This window comes from Choristoneura fumiferana, chromosome 7, assembly GCF_025370935.1.
Source record: "Choristoneura fumiferana chromosome 7, NRCan_CFum_1, whole genome shotgun sequence".
In the NCBI taxonomy this organism is placed as follows: Eukaryota; Metazoa; Arthropoda; class Insecta; order Lepidoptera; family Tortricidae; genus Choristoneura; species Choristoneura fumiferana.
The window spans coordinates 16564733-16591106 of NC_133478.1; the positions used below are offsets into that span (position 1 = coordinate 16564733).

Here is a 26374-nt window from a genome sequence, read left to right on the forward strand (position 1 = left end):
GGCGTGGAGAGTAAGACAGCCGGTGAAATTACTGGCACTTGAGGTATCCCATCTTGGGCCTTTAGGTTGGCAACGCTTCTGCAATACCCCTGGTGTAGCAGATGTTTATGGGCGGTGGTGATCTCTTACCATCAGGAGACCCACTTGCTCGTTTGCCATCCAGTCGAATAAAAAAAAAACATTTTTTGAACGCTTCTGAAATGTCTTCTCGCGTATTAAATGACATAAGGATCAGCAGGACGGCCACATACGCACTTCGATTTTTGAATTCTGTGGTAGCCCTGCAGATACTTCGCATCCTTTTCTTAAGAAATTCTCTTCCCGCATGGCCAGCTTTCTTACCTTTCATCACTACCTAATGGATTTTTCACTTAGACATGTTTATTACAGGAAAACACCACTAATCTTCCACTGACGAGGGTTGACTCCCGACTTAGCATTAAGTGGCCGAGCTAGATAAAAGCTTACATATATCATGTACCTACTAATACTCGTGACAACAGCTCGGCAGTGTAACTTGTTTTTTTAGCTGTTTAGCATTGTTTGGGGGATAAATTTTGTTTTGGGGTTTTGTAAGCGTGTGCAACATGACAGCGCTTTAGGGTCGTCTTTTACGAAATCAGTGGATAAATGGTAGTTTTCTGTGTTGAATAACTTTATTTCAGTTTGAGAATGTTATTTAGGGACGCTGTTTGTATTTGTACAACTATTTATCGCATACTTAAAAAATAACAGTATAAATTAAAAGTTTGAGTTTGGTGCTTTCGCTTTTGCATTTTTTTATTGTCATAAATAGATAAGAGAATAAAATAAAAGAAAGTTTATAGATGTAATTTGTTCATGAGTGTAATTTGAAACTGACAAAATAATACCCACTAAGACCCACTTGCTCTTTTGCCATCCAGTCGAATAAAAAAAAAAAAAATGTTATTTATTTTGAAGGTTTGTTTACCAAAATTCTTTGGAATATAGTAACAAGATGAAAGTTCCCTAACAATTGGGACATTTTGAAAACTTACGTTATTTAGACTCAGTTTTATTCACACCATCTATTTGCTTTGTTTTTGCGCATCGAAATGCTGAAATACGCGCTATAGAGAAAACATTATCATAAAATGAAAATGAATAAACCAGTTACTCAATTAATTGCTGAAAAAATAACATGATCTGGTTTAAATAAATCCTTGTTATATCACTGAATTTTCCTTATACAATTTTGAAAAGGGAAACTGAACCACGCACGTTTATAAAATATTCATTAAAATTACGCATATTCTCGAAAATTTCCTTGTTTCTTGTCCCACACTCTAAGAATTAGCTGCAGGCTTTTATTATTAAATTGTTCAAAGGAGACATTAATTATGTATGGTATTTTACACGCTCCCAGAGCAAGGCGTGACTTGAAAGGGGAGCATGGTGGCTGTTTCATCATTTTTAGCTAAGCACGTATATGTAGTCAAAGACAATGGAAATGGGTCAAATTAAAAAAAAACTGGACAAGCGCGAGTCTATGTTTATTTGCGAGAATACTTTAATAATTAAGCTTTTTTTTAATGGGCCCTCGATATTTAAACCACCCATTTTTTATAGATTTCCTGTAATCCAACGGGCGAGAAAATAATTTCATGTTCATTTTTTCAAAATTTTAGGCTCAATAGTTTTGGAGAGAGTAAAATGAATGGTAAATTTTCGCCCATTTCCTTAAAAAACTTGAAATTATAATTCTAAGAACTAAAATAACTTCATAGTTCCATGTAAAAATAAATAAAAAAAATGGTGTTAGTGACAAAACACTACAGAACTGGTAATAGTTAATTATTCTACGAGTATGCCATGACTTTCAAACAGTTTCAATATTATAATAGGTACCTACTTCGACTTATTACAGCACTACTTATTATTCAATAGTAAATGTCTAAAATAGATTGCATTTCATAAGCAACTTAATAATACATTAAGAAATGCAATAAAAACGTCATTATCGAAAAAAAAACGAGCATCATTATATTTATAGGATAATAACAGTTAAGGAGACGACTTCTTTTCTATTATTCCTATTGACAATATTAATAAAATAGCAAGCCAATACAAATCTATCATATTGATGTAGATAAAACATAATATTCTCAACAGGCAATATACTGAATTGAGTGCTCTTCATCAAAATGAGCTCGCGTGTGTTGACATAAAAAGAAAATGAAAAAAAAATGAGAAGACGCAATAATTCTCCAGAGCATGTAAACAACCGTTTCAATTTCGTAGTATCTTTATGTTTGTATATCTTGTTATGAAAAAGCAGAATATTTAAATAAAGGAGTCGAATCTATTCTAAGAAATGTATTATAATAAGACCTTAAGCATGATTTTCACCAAACGACTCGCATCGGATCGGACCGGAAAGAATTTTAAAACTTGAAAAAATACTAAAGCATGTATAAAGTACCATTTAAAGTCTATATTACTAAGGCGCGCCCAGCAACTTCACCGCGAGCGTCTTCCGCGACTTGCAATCGCATCCGAAAGTATGTTGTGACGCGCGATCAGATCCGTTCGCCTGCCGTCGTAATCAATCGGAACCTTTTGCCTATCGTCGTATCCGATCAAATCCTCTCGACTGTCGTCGCGTGTGTTCGAAGCCGTTGGTGGACTGCATTCATTATCCATTCATTATCATTAGCGACGGTGCGGTGCCAAGCCGGACAGGATGTCGACGCATACGATCGGCTTCGCACCGCACCGTCGGACGCTATCGGCGATCGCCGCATCCGTATCCTTTCCGATCCGACGCGATGGAAGCCGTGCGGTGGAAGACGTTCGGCTGCCGCCGCATCCGTTCGTATTCTTTTCGATCCGATCCGATGCGAGCCGTTTGGTGGATGTCATGCTTTATACTAACCAGATATATATCAAGCTTTATACTAAATAGATCTTTTATCGGTAAACGAGCGATTCTTGTTTATATATTTTTATTTATATCGGGGATTACGGAAATGGCTCTAATTATCTTGACGAAATTTACTATGTGGAAGGGGAGTGTTTCAGGGGCGAAGAATCGATTTAGCCTGGTTCTATTTCTGGGAAAAACGCGCGTTTTTGAATTTTGATGGTTTTTTAATAGTGTTAATTTTACGTGCTATAAGATCGGTAGTTTCGGTAGTTTTGTCATCGGCGTTGTGGTTCAGCAGTACAGCGATGGGGCTTGTAAACTGGAGGTCCTAGAGTTAGGTCAGACGGTATGTATGTAGAGATTTAGTTTACATTTTACTTTTAAAGCTTACTTAAACACGTATATTCTCAAAAAAACTATAAAAAAAAATAAAAAACTAATTTTATAACAATCATAAATTAAATAGGTACTTGATTTTATGATTTACATTCGGGTTTTGTTCCGTGTACCTTGATTTTTTATCCAACTGGATGGCAAACGAGCAAGCTCGATATCTCCAGCCGTCTCGTGATCATGGCGCATGCAACTGTGCCGAAATATCGAGCTGCTCTAAAATCAAGGTACGCGGAACAAAACCCGAATTTAAATCATAAAATTAATAATGACCGTGATGTGTAAAACAGTTATGAGGCACTTGATTTTTTAACGAAATAGTTGTCTAATTGAACACAAAAAAAAAAAAAAAAATTATACGCGCCTTCTTACCTTTAGTTTATCAAAAGAGTTAGGCTTCCATCATCTGTCGGTTAGGGCGCGAAAACACCCCTAAATGCTTTCTAAAAAGCATGACGCGGCAGTTTCCCTTGTGTTCAACTGCCGTGCCCCTGGACATCTTGTTAACACAAGGTGTTAGTAATGCTGCTCCCACACTGGATATTATAAGTGTTATATTTATAACTTTATAAAACATTTGAATTAGAAAATACCCCCAAACCCTATTCTTATACTTTTTATGGAATTGTTTAGTCTTTTTTTTCGCCTTGCCAACAAAAGAAAAAAAAAGGCAGGGAACTACCTACCTTTTCTGAAACCGTTTCGTCGTATTTTCAAATTTGTTATTATAACACTTATAAGAGCCAGTGTGGGAGCACCATTAGACTGAAATGCCAATGCATAACACTTTCGCGTCCATACGCTTGTCAATATAAATAGACTGCTATGCAGTACAAACGCTCAATTTTAGTACAAGGTTTTACTGAGCAACTTTGTTTCTCAGGCTAAGCTGAGGACGCCTGTCATAACTTGCGGAGCTTAACTTTTATTGCAATTACTCTTTTACGTTTATGTTACTTTGGTTCCTAGACACGGATCTAAAGCAGCGTTTCCACCAGAGATGTGCGAGGTAGCTAAGCGGTGCGAGGATGTGTAGCGAAGATGTGGAACGGTGTGAATGTTTCTACCAGAGATGTGCGAGAAAGCTAATCGGAGCGAGAATGCGTAGCGAGGATGTATAGCGGGCTCTTTTCAAATAAGCGAGCGGGGTGGGGGAGGCGGGAGCGAAGGGCACACGTCACTCACCTGGCAGCTACAAACGTGTCAGTATAGGCGGCTACTATGAAAATCGGAAATCGAAGTTTGTATCGTATCGTCCCGCTGACGCTAATATTATTTTATACGAGAGTGAGAGGGACTATTCCTGTAATAGTTGAAAGAAAAGCAAATTATGCACCTCGCATTAAGTAATTTATATTGCCCTCGTGCTTTCTAAAGCCCTCGCTGACGCTCGGGCTCTAAATCGGCACTCGGTGCGATAATAAATAACTTTCTAACTTTCTGCTTGGTGCAACAATGTACTATTTTTATGTGCGTTTACATACTACCCTATAAATATTATGGTCATTGTTACGTGCATGTGTGTGCGTGTGTGTGATCTGGTAGATTTAGTTCATCCTCCGGCCACCAGTTAGCACCTGTTACTATAAAAGATGCGTATTTGGCCATTAGCCATAGAGTTGCTACTCTTTTACTCTATACCTAGTAACAAACTTTTTGGACTGAGTACATCCCTCGTAACCCATCCTCGTAACACATCCTCGTAACACATGCTCGCAACACATCCTCGCAACACGTTTTGTATGTACAAAAACCTCGCTTCGCTGAGCTGTTTCCACGAGAGATGTGCTATGCGAGGATGACTAAATGAAGCGTTTCTATTGGTTAAAGAAAAACATATTCCTCGCAACACATCCTCGCACATCTCTGGTGGAAACACTGCTTAAAAGCGCTACTGTTGCAAGTTTGTGATCGGAAGTGAACTAGGAACGACTGGAAAGTTTTGAGGACCGATTCCTTAAATTACATGAACTAAAAGAATTTCTTTGCTCACCTACGACCTTAATTTATGATACGAGCTAAGTTTATGCAAGATATTATAATAATTAATAAATATCTTGCATAAACGTAGCTAACATAAGGTGGCGGGTAAACAAAGGAATTCTTTTAGTTCCTTAAACTACATCATTTCAAAGTGGAACACAAATTAAATATGGTGAAATTGTGCTAAATTAATAATATAATTCTAGTGAAAAAACACAATTCTAATGAATCTTGTCGATTTGCAGAAAATTTTATTTGAATTATTTTGCTCTATAGTGCATCTATCTAAATCGGTTGAGCGGTTTATGCGTGATGAAATAACGAACAAACAAATAAACAAAAAACAGACTTACAAACTTCCGCACTAATTATATTGATTATAAAACCTCTTGTATGGTCATAATATATTTATACAAAGCTTTTCAGAAGGCTGTGTGAACACAAAGTGTTTATTAACGCTTTTATAAAGGACAAAAAGAAGTCCTGATTTCGGTCTTTCAATGCACCAAGACGTCCTAGGCGTGGCGGCCTAGAAGTTTAACCTAATGACCTCTCAAGCAGAGAACTGTGGGTTCAAAGTCGGGTTTACATCTCTTGAATTTTTCGCAATTAATGTGCGAAATTACATTGCAAATGTATGATGAGCTGTACGGTGAAAGAATACATCTTTAGGCATTTGCATGAACCTGCAAAGCAAAATGATGTGCGGGAAGGACTCGCGTGGGAACTGCGGCACAAACCCTCTCATTCCGTATTCTCATAAACGTATTAAGAATAATTCAGTACAGTAGTCAATAAATATTCGAACCACTCAAAAATATTACTAAGACCTTATTGCGTCGGAATAAGAGTCTGGTTACTTATTTTTGAAACTTTGAATCATTTATATTTTTTACACTTGACTGTACAATAGTTATTATTAGTTGTAGAGTACTTAGATTAGAAGTCTGTCTAAACATATATATATTTATCAAACAGCTGGCAAACGAGCTGCCGATACACCTGATGGTAAGTGATCACCGCCACCCATAGACCTACAGCATTATTAGGACTGCAGGTGCATTGCCAGCCTTGCAATAGGCGATACACTCGCCTTTTGAGGGTACCCAAATCATAGTAAATACGAGTATTTGGCGATGAATATATAAAGTGCCGTGTGATGGCGGCGACCAAGAATACCACCGCCCCATCTCTTCCCGTGGGTTTCGTAAGAGGCGATTGAGGGATATATGTGAAGGATGGGCAGTAGCGTCTTCTGTAACTCTCACAACCTCTGCACCGAGACAATTACACCTAGTCTCCAGAATAAGAAGAAATACTGTAACGTGGAACGGTGCCTCCGCTTAGGCTTTAGCTAGCCAGGCACCTGCGGCCAAACCGGCACCACACGTACTGACTTGTCACTCCTGTGGGTCCTGCCGGGGAGGAGGAGAGGGTGGCATGGGTTCTGGGCAAGCCCGTGTTGCCATAAAGTCGTCTGTCCCAGGCGTATTGGCATCCGCGGAGAGGTCACTTCGCCCGCCTGCCGCAGGTGGGAAACAACACGGAGAGTGGCAGTTACCGGTTACCGGTTATAAAGGCGTAAAAAGACAATAATAACGTCGTCAAATTTCATAAACAACCTTACCATAAAACGCGCGATTCAAATATATTAAAATCTCAGACCATGCATTGCGATACACATTTTATGAAATGAATTTTAAAGATCTTTATAGATACGGCCTTTTTATGTCTCCGACATATTTAATTCACGAAAACAAAATCAAATAAAAGTACATTACGTCCCCATTTCCTCGATTATATGGATCCATAAAACTCTGTTTAAGTTTGTTTACCGCTCTTTTTAATACAATAACAAACTGCAGTTTAAGTTTTGTGTGTACAACTATAGAATTGTTAGCAGTCATTTTATGGCCAGTTAGATAATTTCTATGGTCGTTACGAATGCAGTATAATAAAAATGAATGTTGATATTTAGTCACATAGTATTGTAATAGTGTTTATTATATAGAAACAGCAAAAACCAATTTGATACAAAAAGGAAACATGAATGGGCGTATCCTAATCGGGAATATGCGTGGAACAAAAATTTTCTCTCAATTAATTTAATTGAATGATAAAAAAAGGAAAATAAACCGATTGACACAAAAATCAAGTAAAAAAATGAGCAAAATGAATAACTGAAAGTGGTTCAGTGCTTTCGTTTTAACACACTGATAATTAATTGACTCTGTGTCACTTTTTTTTTATAATCATTATTGTTGTATAAGCTCCTTTATTAATAAACATATAAAATAATGTAAAACTGTTGTTAAACGTGAACGTGAGGTAAAAAAACCATTTTATGGGGACAATGAAGTTGTTAAGCGAAAGCTGAAAGTGTGTGGCAGTAGTCTATCGAGCCGCATCGATGCAAAATAGATTTTTACTTATGTGCGTTTGAATTAATCTATGACTAGAGACCAAGACATAGGAAACTTATTAGAATAGTGGTATTAGAAAAGTGCTTGTTATAGCTTAAATTTAATACAGATATTTTGAATTTTACTTTTAACATGGTGGTGGTGTAACACGATGGTGTCACGACTTTTTGTGCCCACCCTCTTAAATTAAATAAATTGGTATCATTAAATACCTTGTTATGAATAAATTAAACGCGTATCATTTTAATTACAAGTGTCTCTATACAATCTGCATGCAGGCAGTGTTGAAAAGCGAGCGCCGGAACACACAGGGACAAAAAAACGGGACGACCAATTTCTACCTGGATTGTTTTGCTTAAAACATGCCTTTTTACATTTTCATGCTGTGTGAACAAGCCTCGGAAATGGTGACGGGTTTTTTTTCGAAACGGCTCTGTTATGATGATAGGACTCTCGTAAAGCGGGGTTTTGTCTAAATAAAATAAATATGAGGATTGGAAATACTGGCATTGGAAATATTCGTGTAAAAATATTGAATGGTCATAAAATAATTGGGTAGTTATTTGGGTAAAAAATCTAGTTTCAGTAGATTGTACGGGATAGCCAAGAGCTTTGAGAACTGACTACGTAGCTTGAGGTCCAGGGTTCGAACCCCGGGCAGATATTTGTAAAACGTATACGTCAAAATGTAAAAGCTCAGGCGGCCAAATTTCGTCTGGAACAGACGCGTAGGCCTTTAAGTATGTTTATCCGTTGTTTCCTAGTATCCATAATTCAGGCTTTGCTTTGGCTAATAACTAAATGAGGGAAAAAGAGGAGAATCACTATTAACACCAAGATCCAGTTGGTACGTGCTCTGATATTCCCAATTTTTCTGTATAGCGTTGAGTCGTGGATGATACGGGCTCGAGAGAAGCAGAGGATTGATGCTTTGGAGATGTGGTGCTGGAGATGAATGGTGAGGATACCTCGGACGGCCAAGCGAACAAATGCGTCGATCCTCTCACAGCTCAAGATAAAACTCTTCCGTCCACGATATGTCACCAACGAATCCTTTCATATTTTGGCCACATGATGCGAAGGGGTGATGAGAGCCTAGAGAAGCTGATTGTAGTTGGGAATACGAGTGGTAAACGAGCCCGGGGCAGATCTCCTACCAGATGGACCGATCAAATTAGGGACTCCAGGTCCCCGAGGTTTAGCTCCGTCATCAGGGCTGCCATGGACAGAAGCCGATGGAAACAAATAATCCTCGAAAATACAAACTGAAATATAGATGCGTAGAAAAATCAGAAAAATAAGACCAGCGCTGGGAATCGAACCCAGGTCCTCGGCATTCCGTGCCACGTGCTATACCACTACACCACCACTGGACAGTGATATAGACACGATTTTCTCCTATGCACCACATATTTCAACTTGTTTATTTTCTTATTTAGTCACTTAAGCAGCGACACTAGCGACATCTATGCTGGTAGCCCTCATCGAGAAACTTTCAGCACCCCATTAGAACTAACTACTCACCCGGACAAGAGATGTCGTTATTAAGCAAACAAACTAAGATTGATTTTTTGGTATCTTTTTGTATTTTTTATTTCAATTCCAAATTTTTTGTTACTTTTACGGTCATCCCGTAAAACCCATCCTATCCCATCCCATTTTCGATATAGGTTTTACGGGATGACCGTAAAAGTAACAAAAAGTTTGGAATTGCAATAAAAAATACAAAAAGATGCCAAAAAAACAATCTTAACAAATAATCCTATCCAAATGTAGACCGCCCGCTGATGACAACGATCCTCAGTCATGAAGGAACGACTGGAACAAATGGATGGATGGTGTCAATTATCCCATGATAATCCTGTTTAGCGTCATGTACGTCTTGTATTTGTTCTGATTGTTTTTATGGTGTTAAATAAATGTATTTTCTTTCTTTTTTTTCTTTCTTTGATATTTACTTATTTATTGTACCTCAAGCAACCGAACGCATCCTAAATAACTCACCTTCCGTGTGCAAAGAAATCTACAGAAAGCCCAAAACTTAGTTAAGACCCCGAGCGAAACTAAAGCGCCCAGTGGCCCTTTACTATGTTAATAAGATATTGAATACTCATTGAAAACTGACCCAATTTCCAGAGGGACCCTAAATTTGCATACAATCACCATGCGAATATTTATTTAGCGATCAATCTCTGCACGCAGAGACGAGACTTAGCTGACTTGCGGATTTAACGAACGGCCATATAAATTACGGACGGAACCATAAACATGAGCTGTGATATTTTTACAGGCTTCATCATTTTTTCAGAGTTTTTAGAGTACTTAGACAAAAAAACCATGACGGCCGATGGCTTAGTGGTTTGACCTAAGGCCTCTCATGCAGAGTCATGGATTGCGTCACGGGTCAAATATGCCGTTTTTACATGATTGATACAATATTACCACAACGAGGCCCGAGCCATCCGACACAGAACTAAGGTCATCGACATAGCTCAGGGAATTAACAGGTGGAAGTGGCAGTGGGCTGGTCATATCTATCGAAGAACCTACAACCGCTGGAGTAAACTAGTTCTTGAGTGGAGACCGTCTTGGCAAACGTAGTGTAGGGCGCCCACCGGCCAGGTGGAGTGTCGATTGGCAAAAGGTTGCTGGTAGAAGCTGGATGCGGATGCTGGCGCTCTTTGGGCCTATGTCCAGCAGTGGACTGCTTGATGATGATGATGACAATATTAAATAAAGTCTAATCAAAGGCGCTTGTTTGTCATTTTTCAGCTTCATTTAACAAAAGCTATACCCACGCGAAGCTGGGGCGCGTCGCTGGTATAGTGTATGTATAAAATATAAACCTTCTGCGAAAAATCATATAACTAATGGTAAACACCGCACTTAAATTCGTCGCTTAGTTTAAAAGATTTAAGCGTACATACGGTGGGAAATAGCTTTTATTTAACTTGCACGGTTTGTTTGTTGTTGGTGTTATGTATTTTTTGGGTCAAATGTTGCAAGATAATTTATTTAATTCACTTCCAAAAGTCAAATTGACTACATTATTTTGGTAAACATTAATATGTACCTAAGTTCATCAACAAAAGTACAGTCAGCAAAAAAGCATAGGTTTACATTTTTTTTAATAAAAACTTATTTGTTTATTTTGTTTTTTGTTTTCTTGTTTTTTTTTATTCGACTGGATGGCAAACAAGCATGTTGGTCTCCTGATGGTAAGAGATCACCACCGCCTATAAACATCTGCAACACCAAGGGTATAATTGTGTTTTTTTTTTGTAGGTATATGTGTCTCTGTGTTAGTGAATAAATGTCTTCTTTCTTTTCTTTCTTTGTTTCTTTCTTTATTTGGTACTATTTAAAGAAGTTTTGCATTATCAGTTGAAAAAATTGAGACTCAGGAAGTCGAATCATCACTAACTATTTTAAACTCGCTAAAGAATAATCAACATAAATATCCGTCGTTTGATACAAGGTCTTGCCTTCTGGTGGGCGTTAGAATACCCTCATTAGCTGATATTCCACACCTTTAATATCCCTTTTTTAGCACAAAATCCCGACTTATTATTCTTAGAATATATTTTATTCAGAGTCGGGTTTCCTCGGGTCAGTTGGGCTTGGGTCAAGCTACTAAATATAATGTCTGCATTAAAAATGTGAAAACCGTTGAATTTGAGGAGAATTTATGATAACACCCGAGCTTTGAATACAACAAAGTGTTAAGGTAGTATTAGGGCCGTGAAATTATTAATTTCGTACGTGAAACAAGCGTATAATTTACAGAATAAGATAAATTGGGGAAATTCAGAAATACAGAAAATAAGGTTCTTTATTAGTACTTATGAAAGATCTTCATGGAGGTAATTGAATTTTAACTTAAAATTAACGGAAAGCAAACACGCTTACGCGCCATTTTAGGGCCTCCTTACAAAATGAGAGGGTTCACAAGTTTTGTATGTACAAGTTTCCTCCACTCGATTGCTTGTAATACAGATTTAAAGTAATTTCGCAGAAAAGTGCCAAAAAACTCAGAGGTATGGGCCAGAATTGAACCCACTACTATCTACTTGAGAGTCCATAATAATATGTCAAGTCACTAGCACTATCGCTGGTTTTTTATATAAATAACTAGTGGGGACTTTGTACCTTTTCGGCATTAACAAAAATTTCTATTAATCAGGGATAGTGCAGATTTTTATTAATGAAACAATTCTTAGAATTGGTCAAATATCTCCAGCTATTACTTTGTATTAGTATAATACAATGATGGACTATGCTACTTTTAAAGCGGTGCCACACTTACGCATTATCACATCAATAAAGAGCAAAGCTTATTAGGGGCAAATCTGGCGCCAGCATTACACGGACAAACGCAAGCCCAAAACACCAGCATCCGTTACAATATTTCACATTTATTTAAAGCATTATTTTCATAAATAGAGACCGCAAAATAAAACGATGGCCTATTAAAGAGGCCCGTGTCAACAGCAAACTTTTACTGCTACATAAACGCCGGGGTCATTGTAAGGGAAACGAGGAAAGCGAAATCAGTGAATCCGTTGTCCACGCAACAATGCACTTTTCTAAACAGTTCCGCCCTAACTTCGTGTTTTTTTTTATCGTGACCAATTTTAGAATAGGATGGACCTATCTTTTTTTGTGAGCCATTAAATGCGGCTAAGGGACATGATGTGAGAGTGGGCTCCAGCTCTGTCTATTGCAAATTATACCGGTTTTGGGCCCCTAGTTTCTATTAGAAGACGAGCTAAACATATGTAAATATTTAGCTAGCGTAATCGATTTATTGTCGAGCTGTCGGTAGGCCTCCAACAAGATGGAGCGATGACCTGGTTAAGATCGCGGGATCGCGTTGGATGCGGAAAGCACAAGACCGGTCTGACTGGAGAGCCTTGGGGGAGGCCTATGTCCAGCAGTGGACGTCTTTTGGCTGACATGATGATGATGATGGATGATGAATTCATGTATTGAATCAGGGATTACTTTGCGGAGGAGGAGGGATTAACTAAAAATATAACCCTTCTTCGGCCAGTCGGGTAAAAACTCATCTAGTTATGACTGAAAAATCACAAAAAAAAAACACAAAATACGCGGTTGCGGGTGAGCAAAGTGATTGATTTTAGTGAATTAATCATAATTTCAATTCATTTGTTACATTTCAATTAATAAATTGTTCTGTTACATTTCGTAAGCTGTTTAATAATATAAGGAGAATCCTTAGAAGTTTTCTAGCGAACACGGTTAATAAATATCAAACTTATCGAAACCCGAAAGTTAGAGTAAGCAAAGAAGTGCAAGCGCCAAGAACCTGAAAATTTCAAAGTTTGTGAGTAAAGGTAAACTTCTATTAATTAATAATTAGCAATTTTAGTTGATTTAAGGAGGAAAAATAATTTAGAGTTTCATTTTATGTGAATTATTAAACGTTTTTGCAGCGTAATTATAATTTGAACAAGTTCAGTTTATTTATAACTTAATTTTGTTAAACTTACCCATCAATATGGCTATACCTATAGGTAATTGTAAAATAAATTACCTTGTATCAAAATCCTTAATACAAAAACGACAAATTTTTCGCTCGAAATGCCAGTTTTTTGACGTTGATTCTAAAGTAGGTAATCAAAGATCGAAATGCCTGAGGTTTAAATCTATTTACTTATATAATAATATACATAATTTAATACTGACTGGTAAGACATAAATTAAAATAATGATTTGAATGTTCTCCAAAGAAATCGCTCAACTTCCATCCCTTTTAGTCACGTAGAATTTTCTCTTTCTGATTTTATGTGTTTCGGAACGGAGTTTTTGATATTGTTGATTTAAGGCGTTCTAAAGTTCAATCAATTTTGTATTTTAGCTATGAGAATTTATTTTCTTCGCCGGTAATTTTTCATCAATATGACAATTACAAAACAAAGCCAAGTTCCAAAACTCTTGTCTTCCATAACTTGACGCTCCTGACATAGCGTCGGAACATTAAATTTACGACGGCCATTATGATGACGTCACCGTAGGCGGTGCGCAGAACAAACGACTTTTGTTACGGACTGCAACTCGGTGGTATTGTCTCCGAACTTGGCTTGGAGTTTGTACTGATTTTGGATTAAGTAGTAATCGTTGGGGAGATTTTCAATATCTTTAAAACGCTGTACGTAAAAGAAAATCTTGTTGTCCGTCTTCCTATAGGTCAAGCAAGACCATTTTTCTCACAAATGCGTTATGGTACTAAATTAATATTTTTGATTATAATTTTACATAGGTTATGTATAAAAAAATAATTAAAAAAAAATTAAAACTGAAAATTATTAAACAAATATTTTTTTTAGAATATATTTGAATAATCTAACAAAATGACATGTTATAATGATATTACCAATAAAAGAGTATGAGTATGAGTATTGTGTTCTAAAAAAAAACGATATTTTTACGTTCGCGCCATCGAAAGACATCTACCAAAATAAATAGTTTTTCATAAAAAATGTTTGACAGTTAAAATCGTCAAGATTATGTACCTACGGTGCCGTTGATAAAGATAAAATTTGGCACGAAGTATATCTCCCCACCTAATGACACAGTAAAGGATAAAATCTGAAAAAGCGTTGTTTTTTATAGAATTTAGATGTTCCTGTTTTTAATAACAATCAATCTATGAGAAATTAAGTAATGTGAACCGATTGATAAAAAAAATATGCTTGTGAATCAGTTTCATAGAAATCATATTCGTACCTATCTAATTGTGTAATACGGATTTCAAACCCATCGGAACGTTAAAATCCAACATTGTAATAATGACATGAATACAAACGAAACTGTGATCCTGTAAGTACAGAATTCAGTGCAATAATTTAAACTATTATATTTCAGTATCGTTTGGTAGATACTTCACGTAATAATTAATTTAAATTGGTATTCAAAAGGTAATTATTTGCATGATACAAAGAATGCAATATCTAGCACACGTTAAATCATTTTGTTTAGGTACTTATTAGCCCCTTTTATGCAATAAATCAAAAATCGCCGGCTAACAAGCAATACTCACTAAAATTTCTGTCACTGCTCTTCAAAAAGAAAACTGAGGTACGAGCTTTGTTGTAAGTAGGTATTTGGTACTTAGTGACTTTTGCTTGTCACTCGAAGAAATATTGGCTACGATTGTTACAACATCAACATCATCATCTCAGCCGTAGGACGTCCACTGTTGGACATAGGCCTATCCCCAGTTGCTTCGGCTGGTCTGCATCCGCCGTGAACCCGCGGTCTCAACCGGGGGCGCTACCTACTCCAAAATTCGAAAAACGAAATTCGTGTCGTACCGTCCCGCTGACGCTTATATTATTACGAGAGTGAGAGGGACGGCATGATAGGAACTTCAATTTTCGATTTTCGGAGTAGCCTCCCAGGTCATTAATCCATCTCGTTGGTGGACGATCTATTCGAGATAGTTGTTTGTGGTAAACATGCATTTAAGACAAACCAAAAAATTATTACGTAGTCTATTTTATAAATAAATAGAAAGATAAACAGACTTAATATAAAAGCTTCTAGTAGTATATTTTTATAGCGGTCAGGGGGTCACCGACGGTGCTGGCTGAAAATTAGCGCTGGGGCGTTCTTAACGTCTCAGCATTATGCTGAGCCAGTGTCCGATTTACAACCGCAATGACACATTCTTATTACCTATCTATGCTGTCGCACTTAATAATATTGTTGTGCCTTGTGTAGTGTTGTCTATTGCTGTGTTGTGAATAAATGTATTCAGGAGAATTAACTGAAATATTGCAATTCTCCACACCACAATGCAACAAGCTTGAAAGCTACGCTTAAACTAAAGCTTGCCTCGCTGGCTTAAGCTGTTATTATTGAGGCAAGCAAATAGAACCAACTGTACTTTGCTTGCATGCAATTTGATTAAATCAGCTTAAGTTTTTCCTCCACTATACTAGCAGAGCTCCGTCGCTCAATACAATAGGGTAGGTATGGGTAGCAATACTCTGCAACAGTGGATACCTCGGGAGCTGGTTACGCAACGAAGTCCATGTTGTGCTCGGTTTTAGAATAGGACGGCACTCTTTCTGTGGGTGTCGAGGAGATATATATGAAGTGTAAACAAAAAATCTTCTGTACGTTTTCCAGTTAAAGAGATGTTGATTTTGCTTCTATATGACTCAAATATTCTCAACATACCAATGCTATCTTAAAAGTTTGAAAATACAAAGCCTCGCTAACTCTTTCTATCAACAGCCCAGGCACCAAACATAAAATCGGATCTAGCCAACAAGGGGCAAATTTATTCATGAGCATCTGCTACTGAAACTTGTACTCAAAAGTGTCCTGATTTTGAATGTCGCGGAAGGCGGTACGTGGCGGTTCCGTTTCCGTTGCACTCGGTTCCGTCCTTGAGTTTCGCACGAATTAGAGACTCATATTTAGAGCGGGAGCTGGGTATATAAAAGTTGGATAATTTTTTAAGCTGAAGTACGAATACATAAAATTGAAGGGTACGACCATTTTGTATCTAGTGTAGGATTTTTTGGAAGCTACATTTGTTAATCGCTTAGTTTTATAACATTAAATTGGTGTTTATGAGTGAACATGTAAAATTAAACGTAAATTGTTATTGTGTGAGATAAGCAAGAGAGAGGTCTGTGCCCAGCAGTGTGACGTACATAGGCTGGGATGATGATGATGATGATGACACGATTCACTCGCGCTTTATTTCGAAGTATGCTCAACATGTTTAGAACAAATCAGTTCCGTCCGTTGTTGTTTGTTTGTTGCATTTGTTTCGCGGAAAGTGCGTGAAAACCATGGATTAGTTCACAACATATCAAGTATTCAAACTACCCTTACGTACCCCGTACTTGAATGGCCCTTTTTTATTTCAATACCTAATTTTTCATCAACATTTCAGTAAGGAGCAGTCTTAAGCTGAAAGTTATAAAACTCGTCATAAGTTACTTGTGTTTGAACCATTTAAATAGATTACCAAAACACTTTTACATTCATAAATGTTATCATTACATTACATAAATCAATACGTAAATGATTAAGAGACAATAGGGTCTACAGTAACGGGGGAGCTTTTTTACAATAATAAAGTTATACTTACCTAATTAAAGAAAAAAAAATTTTTCGAAAAAACAACAAAATTGCATTAAATGGAAAACATTTATCTAAAAATAAATGTGTTCATTTGTTTATTTTTTAATGAAATTTATAAAAAAAAACGTGCATTTTATTACAACTCACATAAAAACCGTAAAACAAGCCGCTAGCTCCAGTCTGATTCAGTTCGAACCATCAAGACACGGCAAAACCAAGTAATTGAATAGTTGTTTTCCTTCCCAGCTCTCGTTCCAACTCGCAACACTGTTGCTGCTCGAGTCATACACTTTTGCAAGGACCAGCCGCCGTTTGACTTCCTGTAGGAAAGTTCAAGAATTAAAGCAATTTGTGACGTTGCTCCGAGTGTTGAGTGAAAAGTCCAAGTAGGTTGTTGAAAAGAAAAAAAAAAGAAAAGTCAGTCTGTGTAAGTAAAGGCAAAACTGTGCTGCTTAAAAACTGACCAAGTGCAATACGTAATGCATAAACTAGGTTCCGTATGTTCAACAATGCTACTAACCCTACTACCTAATATTAAAAATTACCTAATATTTATAATAAAATTCCAAAAAATATTATTAATGAAACAGATACAAAATTCAGATCTAGAAGACATTAATATCTAAGGCGTATTATAATGTTAATGATTATATCATGGACAGGGATATTTGGAAATAATTCCGATCCGCATTAGCGATCCCTTCAAATAGCGAACCTACTGTGTTAAAAATAAAGTTATGTTAAATACTTGTGATGTATACATATCATTTAATAATATTGTAAATTTGTTTAAAAAAAGTATGTACCTCATTGAGTTTCTTGCCGGATTCTTCTCAACAGAGGTTTTTCCGAACCGGTGGTAGTTTTTTTTTGACATTCATAAGTGCTTGTTATAGCCTAAATTGAATAAAGGTATTTTGACTTTGACTTTGACTTTGAATGGATGTGAAAGTTTGTGAGTGAGTGAATACGTTTGTTACTTCTTCACGCTGCAACGGCTGAACGAATTTGGATGAAATTTGGCAAAAAGTAGGTTATTACCTGGATTAAAACATAGGATATTTTTTATCCTGATATTCCCACGGGATAGGGATACAATCTCTTAATAACAACCGCTGGGCTTAGTCATTAAATTAAATTATGTTAGTATGGGTAATTAGTTTTATCTAAAAGAGAATACAACGCCAAACGCCATTCATTACTTGCTAACGCATATTTTAAAATACAAAACAACTTAATTTATTAGTAAAAGTTGAACTTGAATAAACAACTTATATAGTTAAGTTAAGCAATAATGCTACTAGACGTTCAAACTTCATAAATATCAAACTGAATGGACGACAAACTGAAGTAACTTTGCCTGGCTGAGAGCTTGGAATTAGAACTATTGGAAACGATGTCATATTTTTATTAAACTACTGCAATAACCTTATATTCTATAAATATCTAATTGTACTGTCGATACGTAATTGCTCAAGGTTAAATTTTTATGATAACTAAATAAATAAATATCACGGGACAATTCACACCAATTAACCTAGTCCCAAAGTAAGCTTAGCAAAGCTTGTGTTATGGGTACTAAGCAACGGATATATATAATTATATAGACAGATACATACTTAAATACATATTAAACACCCAAGACCCGAGAACAAATATTCGTATTTTTCATACAAATATCTGCCCCGACGCGGGAATCGAACCCGGGACCTCAAGCTTCGTAGTCAGGTTCTCTAACCACGAGGCCATCTGGTCGTCTAAATGAATGTAACCCTTCTTCTGGGAGCAACGCGATTCGGCGGCTGTTGCAACACGCGCACTGCGCGCAACCGCCCTGCTCACGCGCGGTATCATGTTAGGTAGTTTCATGTTCAAAATTACGATATCTACATGATAACTACAGACATCGGTATATCGTCGAATATTCACCCATAAATAACAATGTAAGTAACAATAAACCCGGAAATAAACCTTCAATAAAACGGTTAATCTCAACTACATTTGTTTCGCAACCCGTTAACCGTAAGCCACTTTCCCGGTTGAACTAATAGTAAGTAATTGTGCCCTGTTAGCAAGTTTCATTGGAAACCAATGCTCAATAGAAAGGCCTCGTGGTGGAGTTGTGGGCAAATTGCAGACTTCGTATCAATCCGTTCGACAATGCTAACCTTTGATGTGAGTTTTCACGACGAAAGTACTTGTACAAGTCGGTGCTTAAAAACAAAAATGACACAATAAAATAATATAAACTATTTTAATAGCAAAAATCACATTTACATAGCATTTAAAATGCGCTTTTAGGGATAAGAAGGTGTTACAAATGTTTAAAAAATCGGCCTTGTGCTAGTTGGATTCGCTCACCGATCGATTGGGGAGGGGGAGCTATAGAGATTTATGGGGGAAGCCTATATCCAACAGTGGGTGTCCTATGGCGGAAATGATAATGATGATCTTAAAATATTGCACGGGTATGATAGTATTTTATCTTTTAATACAAATATATTTAAGCGGATTACTCTTTGATATCAAAGATAAATATTTTAAAGCCCTTTTAATACATCAAAAGCATTACAATCCGTGCAATCTATAATCTATATTTCACTGCTTTGAAACCAAATAGCAACTTAAATAGATTAATGATTAACTAAAAACGATTAGATTGATAGATCAACTAAATAAACGGTGATTCTAACGTTAATTACGAGTAAGTTAATGAGCGTTACCTTAATCTTTTCTAGAGTTGTGGATAACGCTCATTTTGAGACTTAAGGACTCGAACCCTTAAGATTCCAGAGTCTTAAAAACTCGACTATATTTGAGAATTAAATTGGCTTATTTTATGCGTATGGATGCAAGAAACCGTCTTTGCGTCTTTAAGCCTCGAGAGTATTTAGGGTTCGAGTCTTTAAGCCTCGAAATGAGAGTTTTCACAACTAACTTTTCTACCATTTGTCATACAAAACTTTTTTCTTGAAACCTACTGGCGTCTTTACTAAACGCCAGTACTAAACGAGCGCACGCTGAGCTCGCTGCTGAAACGATGTAATTGCCAACCTATTGTACCCGGCCCGCCGAATCGCAGTATTACTTTCAAATCCGACATTACCTGCCTTAACTACGAGCATTCTATTACATAATTGAACCATTTTGAAGCGTTTTATGACAACTTTTATTTGACTTTTTAAGTGCGACCCAGTTGTTGGTTCGATGTTATGGATTTAGTTTGGTATGGGAGTTAAACTAAAAGTTGGTTCAGTTTTGTGTTCAAATACATGACGGTCTTTGCATGGACGACCGAGTAAATAACACATACCAATGCGTCTTTGTTGAAGGAAAGCGCAAGCAGCGTAAAACAAAGTCATCGACATAGCGGGAAGAATATGCAAGTTGAAGTGGGGCGGACCATATTGTTCGAAGAACAGGTTACCATTGGGGGAGAAAATTCTTAGAGTCACGGGTGATCACGAACGGAAGATGAAACGTTAGCAGGTCTCCTACTAGATGGACGGAGGGCATAACAAGAGTTGCGGGCAACCGGTGGATGCAAGTGGCGAGAGAGGAGTGGGGGGGAGTCGTTCATTGTGGCTTTCTTGTTCAACAGTGGGCGTCTTCCGGCTAATGATGATGAAAACAAAGTTGCTCACGCCATTTCTCTCTGTGTACACACTTTTGGATTTAGTACGGATTTCAGCAATGGATAGAGTGATTCAAACGTAAGGTAGATCATTAAGAAATGACGCGCTGGGTAAAATTTTGGGAAAAGGGAAGTAAAAATTGCAAAGTTAACACCTTTTGTTATTTACTTTCTTTATTTTTTTCTTCTTTTTTCAGTACCACCGCCATTTTTTTTCGCGGATGCTATTGAAATATTATACAGGGTGGCCCATTTAGATCGGTCAGTATGGGAAAGTCTGAAACTATAATATAAGACATACGAAGATCTGTTCTTATGAATCATGTCATCGATTTTAATACCAAGAAAAAGTGCATTCATACATTTAAAAAAAATCTTTTACTCAACTCTGGAATCGAACCCGGACGTTTTGAAAAATAAAACTTACATTATTAAAGAATATGAAAATAATGCATTTTATTCATTCTAGATATCGTGTTTTAAAGTAACATTTATTGCTTATGACCTACACTATCGATATTTGGAAATAGAAATAATATAAGTTTTTATTTTTCAAAACGACCTGGTTCTATTCCCTTGCTGAAAACAAGGTTTTTTTAATGTTTGAATGCAGTTTTTCTTGTTACTAAAATTGATGACATGGTTCCTCAGAACAGATCTTCGTATATCATAGATTCAGACTTTCCCATACTGACCGATCTAAATGGACCACCCTGTACATCTAATGTCACTCCGACAGTTATGTCAAATCTAACGAGACAGTCATACATACGCTTGAAAAACATAACATAACCCTCCTTTCCTTCGGGCAGTCGGGCAAAAAGCGCAATACAATGGCCTATTCCGTCGTTTAGATTCCACGTGCGTTTACGTGCGTAGTTCGCGCACGCCTTTGTTGCAAATCTGGGCATTCGGGGCGTGCTTAAAATAGGACGCGGGACAAATTATGCCTTTTGTGGTTTCGACTGTTGTGTCGAAGTGCGGAGACGATTTCCGGTGTTAAAAAAACAGTATGCTGCAGTCGTTTTAGAATACTCATAAACAGGGGTCGGACCAAAAGTGCGGATGACGTAAAAATGACGTAATCTTGCACACGAGATGATGTTTTTATTTAAACTTCCGTGTGACATGTAGTAACAAAGTAGCATTAATGAAGTAACAAAATAATCGTAAATAAATAAATGGAATTCAGTGAATAAAATAATTTTCACATCGTTTAATAAAGAGGTTGATAAATGATAAGTGATAATTGTTTATTTGGTTCCAGTGCTCCAAAGGGTAGACCTGAGTAAAAGGAGAACTCACACATGAATGAGCAAGCCACATCGCTCGAAGAACAGATAACCGTTGGGGGAGAAAGGTCCTCGAGTGGCGACCACGTAGGTACCGGAAGAGGAAGCGTTGGCAGGCCTCCCACCAGGTGGACTGACGACATCGTGAGAGTTGCGGGAAACCGGTGGATGCAAGTGGTGAGTTGTCGTTCATTGTGGCGTTCTAAGGGGAGGACTTTGTTCAGCAGTGTACGTCTTCCGGCTGATGATGATGATGATGATTACACATGTCAAATTTTAGGTTTGAGTTATTCATTGTAAATGTATTTTTTTTAATATACTCCTAAAGAGGTGAAATAATTGATGAAATGTAGTAAATTCGGCAATAATGAACGACAGCGGAATGCAGGGACATTTTTTATTAATTTCGAAACGGAAAATAGTCTGTTTATAATTGATCACAATAAAAAAATTCAACACAAACTTAGATTTCACCGTGAAGACTTTTAAAATTGGTCAGAATCAGTAAACGTTTTGTGTATGAAAACCGCCTATCAACGCTTTATTTAACGTCAATTTTTCCTTCCGCTTCATAAATCTTTTAATCTAATTAGTAAAACAAGTAACACTCCAATTGAAGAAATCTCCAGCATTCATTATTAAGTACTGAAGTCTGATGTTCCAAGATTAACGCTCGCCAAAAAAGTCCGAAGTAGCGAGGAAATAATTCCCCAAACTTGATTATGCTTATTACTCAAGCCCCCGAACGCCGCTGGCTCCAAAAAGAGTCGCTTTCTCATACAAAACAAGGTTTTTGGGCACTTGCGAGACAAAAGGGAAAACCAGAAGCGCTGTAAACTTTTTATAATCTCGTGGTATTACAAGATTGGACCCAAATTCGATAGAAATTGAATAATTGAGTTTGTGCTGCGGTAATTTCAAAGTACTTTTAAAGACTTTTTATCTAGACCGGCAAAAGCCAGACAGAGAGTTAAGGTTGTTAGTTAGCTTTACTAATGATGATAATGATTGTTATGTATTGTGTCTAAGTAAATTAAGTTATATACAACGGTTTTTCTATGTTGGAGCCTGAACTGTCATTTGATATTATTTAATTTCAGTTTGATGCATGTTTGAAAAAAAGAATCTTGACGCTTCTCTTGATAAAAAAGAGACCGACGGATAACAAACCGATTTTATAAGGGTCTCGTTTTTCCTCTTGATGTGCAGATCCCTAAAAGAGAAGTCAAGTAAACGTTTTATTTGTTATGATAATATTATTATGAAATACTATTAAGTAACTTTTAAATAAAACATCGTCTTACAAGAAATCAATTTAAAAAATAATTATAATCGCTACCAAGTTGAAAGAATAAAATTAACTCTTCCGCCGTTTGTTATAATTAAACATTTTTCACACTCGTTATACTTCTCTTTGGAAAAAAAACATCACCTATTACGTAACTAGCAAAACACATTTGCCGTCATTAAAAGTAGTGATAAAACATTTTTATTTCCTGAAACCTGTATTTCAAATTATACTGCACCGAACGCCGTGTTTCTTTCTGTTTGTAACACATAATTATTTAAAATGGTAACACCAGTTTTCCACGCTAGTTATATTTTGCAGCAAAATGTAAGAATAGTGGATCATGCCAAGAGTTCAAAATTGCACCACGTGCATGCTGGTTAAATTATTCCTGTACTACGACGGTAACATTCAACTACTCGACAAATAACGGTGGTGGGAAACAGTTTGCGCTGTGCGTGGTAAAAAAAAATCTTTAAATAATATTCAACTATGAAAATAATACGGTATTAAAAGTGGATTGTACAACAAGAGCATTAAACGAGCCATTTTACCCGAAGTGTTTATAAAGCTACCCGAGCCGGTACGGCGAGGGTGGGTTGGCACGTCGAGGGGACAATGGGTTTAATGCTCGAGTTTTAATCTCTGCTTTTTACTTCGATTGCGAGGAGATAAAATAACAAAAGAGGCAACATTGTTCACTTACTAGGTACTTTTTATTTTTCTTGCATTGCTAATATAATTGTAAATATTTAGATTTATTAATTTATTTTGATTTATTTCATCGATATATAGAGTTCGATATCTTCACACTTCTAAGAAAAGGGGTCTCGACAGACGGACCAACAAAGTAACCCTATGAGGTTTTCTCCTTTTGAATTACGGAATCTTAAAAAGTGGCATGTAAAAGAGCTCTTTACGGCCTGATTACAAAATAAGCGTTTTGATTTTGACAATTATCTGCCTTGGCCTATCATACCGTCCCACTGATGCCAATATTATTTCATTCGAGATTAAGAGGAACGGTACGGTACACGAACTTCGATTTTCGAATTTCGTAGTACCCATACATGGGATCGAACCCTGGACCTTAGGAATTGTAATCAGTGCCCTTAGTGTAAGTTTTCGGTTACAAAATACGTCTCGATTGCGTTCGCGTTAAAATCACAATTTGTATGGAAACACGAACATCGCAAACGTTCCGCTAGAGGCGCTGTTCGTGTTTCCATATAAATTGAGATTTTAACGCGAACGCGATCGAGACGTATTATGTAACCGAAAACTTACACTAAGGGTACAGAGGGTTTATTGTCTAACGCACTTGAAATTACAATCGTTTTCACGACTTTTTTCTGTCAAACGTTATAGAATGAGTGTAAAAAAGATGGTGAATGCGATAGCGAGATTCGATACGGTAGATCAGTGTTTTTTCAACGTGTGGGTCGCGACCCCCTGTGGGGTCGCAAAGCCTCTTTAGGGGTCGCGAAGCCCCTAGTTGCTGGGAAAACTACTACGGGAAAAAAAACAATTAGTTTTAATTAAAAAAATACTAAGAAATAAAAATTAAATATTAAATAAAAATTAGGTATATAAAATTAAAAAACAATAAAACTAAACTGTTACTTTACTAACATATTCTGACATAATAGTGAACTGACATTATAATAGTAATAATTTGCAATGATAATAAATGAAAATAATAAATTATAATAACAAAGAAGAAGAAATGATAAAGAGTTATTAATTGTATTGTATTGTAATAATGAGAAAATAGCATTAAGAAACTGAGATATTACTTAGTATTTCTTATATGCTGAGAGAAAAATGATTTTAATATTGCACGCCCAATTAAGGTAGAACAGGAGAACATTTTGTAGCACTACGACTTTTTGTATTAACTATGTTCTGGCAATATACATATTTGAATTTGAATTTCTTTAGAAATATTTACCTATTAAGAAAATTTTAACTAATAATATTTGTCACAAAATAAAATACATAAAAAAACTACGGGTCGCGAAATATTTCTTCATAATAAAGGGGTCGTGTCATGAAAAAGGTTGACAAACACTGCGGTAGATAATAAATACGACCTCACTTTCTCTAACCACTGGCTCGTGTTCAATCGTCAAATATAGTGCATTTTTAACCCGAGCCCTGTAATGGGGCTTTTAACTACCCTACAGTTTTCATACCTTCCAAACGTCAGGTTATGTTTTAACAATTTGTTACCTGTTCCAGCAGTCGGGAACATTTGTAGATGATTGATAGCGATACGTTTTCGATACGGCTGTTTTAACGATCCTTTATGTTAACTGTTTTGTTTGACGCACCATTTTGGAGAACAATTTGTATTGTTTTTTTACTGTTTCAAAAATTGATGTTTCGATTTTGAGTAAAGCTCGCATGTGGGAAAGGGGCCTAAGTATCGCATTTTGCTGGTCGGTTTAAATAAAGAGTCAAACTTTGGGGTCGGCTGTACCAGTTATTATTTTCTTTAAACAAATTTGCCGACGCAAGGTTTACCAATGATATCGTAATTTTGAACATGAAACTACCGAACATGATACCGCGCGTGAGCAGGGCGGTTGCGCGCAGTGCGCGTGTTGCAACAGCCGCCGAGTCGCGTTGCTCCCAGAAAAGGGTTACATTCATTTAGACGACCAGATGGTCTAGTGGTTAGAAAACCTGACTACGAAGCTTGAGGTCCCGGGTTCGATTCCCGTGTCGAGGCAGATATTTGTATGAAAAATACGAATGTTTGTTCTCGGGTCTTGGGTGTTTTATATGTATTTAAGTATGTATCTATATCTATTTAATTATATTTATCTGTTGCTTAGTACCCATAACACAAGCTTTGCTAAGCTTACTTTGGGACTAGGTCAATTGGTGTGAATTGTCCCGTGATATTTATTTATTTATTTATTTATTCAAAAAGTCAAACCAAAGTCAAGTAGGCAAAGTCATTGCCTATCTTTAAATCTATGCTTAGAGAGCACTATCTGTCATCTTGCGTATGAATGTTATAATTAGCTTATTTATAATGTTGTTATGGTATCTATCTACCTATCGATCTGTTTACATTTGTTGTGTATGTGTATTGTATGTGTTAGTTTTATGTATTCTTGATATTGCTTTAATCTACTGTAAATTGCACCACCTGCTAAAATGTATTCCTTACTTTTGTCCATTGTAAAGGTTGCCTGGAAGAGATCGCTCTGAAGCGGTAAGCACCTTAGAAAATCTCTATGTAAATACCTGAGTTTTCTGTACTGTTTACTGTGTTGGTGTGCAATAAAGAGTTATTGTATTGTATTGTACATTAGCCCGAAACATGTCGAGCTAAAC

At 36.6% G+C, this 26374-nt stretch overlaps 1 protein-coding gene across 4 annotated transcripts in view; it reads right to left on the minus strand.

Annotated features, from left to right (window-relative positions):
- Positions 1 to 26374, minus strand: part of LOC141429788 (uncharacterized) — a 369922-nt gene that overhangs the window by 141555 nt on the left and 201993 nt on the right. The window contains exon 1 of one of the 4 annotated variants that reach the window (XM_074090329.1): positions 16960 to 16983. The exons of the other annotated variants lie outside the window; for them this stretch is intronic. The gene's annotated coding sequence lies outside the window, so the exon portion shown is untranslated. Of the gene's footprint in view, positions 1 to 16959; positions 16984 to 26374 lie in introns of those variants that run through there. 4 annotated transcript variants of the gene reach the window in all.